Raw genomic sequence first — 4,005 nt, 5'->3', positions numbered from 1 at the left:
GCTGCTGAATTGTGGAGTAGGAAGCAGCCAAAGTAGGATGTGGGAGAAATGCAGCAGAATGTCAGATACAAGGGGACCCCCAGAGGAAGGTGCAACTAAAAGATCAGAAACTGTCTGGAGCAGGTGCGGATGTGAGGCACGGCATGAGCTGGGCTGAACAGTTCGGGATGAGGACTGAGAAGGCTCGAGTGGGCACGTGGAAGTTAGATGGATAGGCTCCAAGGGCCAGGCAGCACCATCAGCACGGGGTGCATTCCTGGTAGGTTCCGCCCCTTGGGCTCTCTCCTCTCAGGTCTGACTGGATGCCACATACCTTCGCTGTAATTTCTTCACTTACATGAGACCATGCGTGGAGGGGGCATTGGGTTAGAGCAGATCCAACATTGATTTGGGGTCCAGAGACCCTAAGTTTCTTTCCTAGTTCCTTTAGGAACTAATTCACCTCTCTGAACACTGGTTCTTCATTCGTCAGTGGAAAAAATATGACCTCCTCCATAACAAGGTTGAGGGATGAAATGGGGTCCTGGGGTCCCACGTAGGAAGCATTTAGCCCAATGTGCACTTAGACAGCATTTAAAAAATTTTTTTATTGTTATGTTAATCACCATACATTACATCATTAGTTTTTGATGTGGTGTTCCTTGATAGACAGCATTTAATAAATGCTAACTCCTTCTCCATCTGTCCTGCTGAAACTCTCCTTTTTATTCTATCCCTCAGTTGTTTCATGAACTGGATTCTATGATTTCACCTAAGTTGTGAATTCCTTCAGGGCAAGGACTATGTCCTTTATTGTCTTTGTCTCCTTATCCATTCATCCACTCATTCATGCAACATGTACCAGATGTTAAGCACAGTTTACCTACATTTGGTATTATGGCTTTGATCACTTGGTAAAAACAATGAATACTACGTGATCAATTTTTTTAAAAGATCCGTTACGATCTAAGTGGAAGGCTATGTCAAATTCAGTTTATACATCAGAAAAAATGTTGCGGGGGAGAAACTACAGAGTGTGTGACATTGTCAAACATTGCATCAGCACACTGAACAGTTAAAAGGAACCATTCCCAGAAGGTTTTTCATTTCCCTCAGTGATTGAGTACATTGACTTAACCTCCACCCTTGGCATCAATCACCCCTGCCTTTCACGCATTTCAGAGGAATAAATAGTTCAATCAGTTTCATAGATCAGCTTTTCAGGCTTATAAATTAAAAAAATATTTTCCAATTAGGAGAGCAGTTTATGGTCACTTACAAAAAGTCTTTTAGTAAGAACAGAAAAAAAAAGAACATGCACTTAAAACATGTCGAATTTTTCCATGTAGAGGTGCACACTGTTAGCACTTTAATATAAATCCTTCAAGATTTTTGAAATGTGTGTGGGGGTATATTGCACACGCCTAAAATAGGATTATACTATGTAATATTAGGCTGTCTTTCATCGTTCCAATTTCCACTTTGGATTCCATAAAAATGGATCCCATCTCTTTTTGTTTATCGAAAAGAAGAGGAAGAAAGAATTTTCATATTAAAGTGAAGTCAAGCACGGAGGTGTTCATGTGACTTGAGTTCTTGGCTAAAGCTGGTATCAGTAAGTATCTGTCCTCAGGCACAGAAAGATAGATGTGTGGACTTGAAACCTGCCTCCACGTGTGGTTCCATTGCAAATACTATTTCCCTCACATCCTAATTCAAACTTTCTCTCCTTCTCTCTCCCCCTTTCCTGGCACTTTCTCCTCTCTTGGCCTGCCACGAGTCCCAAGGACATTAGCAGTGTCACCTCAAAGAGGGGTCAAGTCCGTGGCGATCCTTGCTCCGCAAGTGAGCCTGTGGGCTGCCCTCCAGCTGACAAGCGCTGTGAAGGGCCCAGCGGGGGTGGGTGGCGTACTGTACAGAAGGAGCCAAGCCAAGGACATGGAGTCCTGCCCATAATCAAATCCCACTAAATGGCGAATTCTTCAATACAAAAGTGTTAATAGGATGGTACTTTATAGAGAACTCCAGCTGGTTAAACTTAGAGACTGAAACATTCCAGTCTAATAATACATTCTGGCTCTTGGCCCGCCACATCCTTTAGATAGGGGAACTGGAGGGGTTTTCATTCACTTCGGGCTGCCTCTCAGGACTGACTCAGAGACAGGCCACAAGCTTCTTTGCTCGCGTTGGTCTGGGTAGGACTGGGGCACATAATGAGATGAGCAGCTTCCAGTGTGTCTCTGGCTGTGAAAGCCGCTTCGTGCTTGCTGATGCATTTTCAGAGGCTGATTGTGCAAGAAATACTGCTATTTTTGTAAATGGTTTGGCCTCTTCCATCATCAACCTGGCATTTCTGCCCAGGGCCCCACTGCATCCATCCATCCCTTCTTTTGTTTGTAAACCACTTGCACAAGAGAGTCCTCAGAAAAGTCCATCCTCCACTGAACCTTGTTGTTCATGCCGACAAGGAATTTCCTCTGGTTATGTTTATCAACTCTACTGATAGATATTTTCAGGACATTTCATAGTGTTTTCCTGGTTGTCCCAAGGCTCAAGTTCCCAGAGCTAGTCCCAGACCTCTCCATTGCTTAGTTGTTACAAGTCAGCAAGCGTTTCAGATGTGCCCTTCAGTGGGCAGAACACCCTGCTGGGTGCCTGGGATGAGGGAAGTAGAAGCCCCAGGCCCAAAGCTTAAAAAGTTGACCACGCCAAGCCCTTCCCACATCCCTCCGGCCTGAATTATTAGCCCCTCCCACACTTGGACCTGACTACAGTCCTTACTGATCATCTGCTCCCCGCTAGGCACTGCAGGCTTAGCACATAGCTATCCCATCTCTAAACATCCTTGAGGTATGGGCATCATCAATCCCATTTTATAGATGAGCAAACTGGGCCTCTGAGAGTAGGAAAGCTGACCAAGACCACACAATCAATAAGTGGCAGAGCCAGATTCACACCTGAGTGAACTCACCCCAAGGCCCATGCTCTTTACCATTACGTTATTTCTGAGGGTCCCTGTACTCGCCCCCAGGGACTTCACAGCCTTATAGGTCAGCTGGCCATTGGGATGGTGCATGTTGTATGCCGGGGGAAGATTACCTGCCCCCTGATAGCTTGGTTCCTTATAAAATCTGGGCGCCTTCATAGGATCGTTGTCCAGTAAGGCTGAGAGAAGAGAAAATGGGGCCCAGCCATCCAGGCTGGAATGTACTGGAAGGTAGAAATTGGTGGTGGGGGGGGAATGCACATTTAACTTCCCACATTCCACATGTTTGCATCATCTGACTTTTACCAATAAAATATTACATTTGTAGTATGTGGGCAGCAGTTTAAAGCAGTGATTACATACCGAGGGCCCAGAGTCCAAAATGCATGGGTCAAATCCAAGTTCTACTACCTGTGCTGGTTACCTAAACTTGCTGAACCTCAGTGACCCTGTATCTGTAAGAATAACAGCACTCACCTCGCAGGTGGTTGTGGAGATCGAGGCAAGGAATGTAAGACCTCCGTGCGCTCTGGGCACAAAGAACACACCTAATTGCTTTTACTATTTATTCTTGTTGTTGTTAGTAAGATTTCAAAACAAAAGTTTAATGAATATTGGGATTTCAGAGCAGGGAGGCGTCTGGCCACTCCGCCGGCCACAGAAGCCTCTGGAAGCCAGCTGGGGTTAGGATGAAGAACACAGGGGAAATTAAAACCAAGGTGGCTTTTGTGGCCCCCACATCCCCCAGCTTTTTCCCAGTCTCTTCGCATTTTCTTGAAACCTCAGCCACCTGGGTGACAGGACAGCGAGGGAGGCAGAGGTGGGAAAGAGGGACAGGCTGCAGGACCCTAAGTTGAAAGGAGGCATTTTAAGGGGAAATGCGCTGTGCAGGTTGAGTCTGCAAAGCCAAGTGTCTTCTTATCAACTCTGTGAAAGCTTCCAGGTCAGCTCGTCAGTGGAATTGCTGGTGCTCCATTCAAGGCGGGGGGTGGGGGGTGGGGGCTTTCCTGATGCTGACATGAGCTCCCCGGACCACAGTA

Source organism: Neomonachus schauinslandi, chromosome 5, assembly GCF_002201575.2.
Source record: "Neomonachus schauinslandi chromosome 5, ASM220157v2, whole genome shotgun sequence".
Lineage (NCBI taxonomy): Eukaryota > Metazoa > Chordata > Mammalia > Carnivora > Phocidae > Neomonachus > Neomonachus schauinslandi.
This window is presented reverse-complemented; position numbering follows the sequence as displayed.